The following is a 957-nucleotide window of genomic DNA, read 5'->3' on the forward strand; positions in this document are numbered from 1 at the left end:
CAGCTGTTCAGCAGCCAGAAAGAATGACAAACATCCAGTACAGCCGCTGTTCTTGGAATGTCCTAACTGGACCTTCTGCATCTATAATGACTGACCAGTGGAGCTTAGTCTGCTTTGTTAAGGGGTGTGTCAGAGTTAGTTATCCCGGTTCAACCCTACCTGGCAGCAGTGTCGATCTCCCCTCTTCAGAGACTAGTATCAAGCTTGCGCTCCCATCAGTCCCCTCCCTCCTTTTCCCGCCTCCCTCTGCCCCTCTCCCTTTCTGCTTTTGCTCCTTCCCATTTCTCTTCCTCCTAGTGCTTCTAAAGTTAATTTGAGGTGTCTTCCCTTAAGATTTCAGGGAAAAGGGAAGTCATTCTTCCTCTATTAAAGGCTGCTGTAATCACTGGCTTACAGAGTTAATGAAGCTTTCAGGGAAAGTTCTTTTTCATTTTTTGTGGCAGGCTAAGAAATCATACACCCAGGGCTTGCTCCAGGCAAAGCGATGAAGCCAAGGGTTGATTTTTGGCGCCTCCAGGCTCTCCAGTTTCCTTCCCCTTGGAAGCTTCGCCTCGTTTCACTTTCACCTTCAGTCACCGGCTGCCCCCCCCGCCCCCAAACCTCCCACAGATCAAAACTTGCTCTGGGGAAAGAGTGATAACTTCAGTGACTCTGTCTGTCAATAACACACAGCCTCACCTCTCTGAGAGTATTTGCTTTTAAAGGTTTTTTTTTTCCCCTAGTGGATGAATTGAAGGTTTCGTTCTTGCTAACAACAAATTTCAAAAACATCAGTCAATTGGAGAAGTTATGATTTGTATCCACTCGCTTGGCGAATTAAGGAGTCCTGCTCATGAACATCGCCCACTGTTTTCCCTATTGATTTTAATTTCCTACTTCCTGCCGTTATAGTTGGAGAATGTGCCAGAGATTTCTGACTCTCATATGCCTCCTGAAAAGGGGAAAGAGCTTGGAAGA

At 46.4% G+C, this 957-nt stretch overlaps 1 pseudogene; it reads right to left on the bottom strand.

Annotated features, from left to right (window-relative positions):
* Positions 1-787: 787 nt before the first annotated feature.
* The window catches only part of LOC105816597, a 10153-nt pseudogene continuing 9983 nt past the window's right edge, over positions 788-957 (bottom strand).

Source organism: Propithecus coquereli, unplaced genomic scaffold, assembly GCF_000956105.1.
Source record: "Propithecus coquereli isolate 6110/MARCELLA unplaced genomic scaffold, Pcoq_1.0 Scaffold38, whole genome shotgun sequence".
Taxonomy (NCBI): Eukaryota; Metazoa; Chordata; class Mammalia; order Primates; family Indriidae; genus Propithecus; species Propithecus coquereli.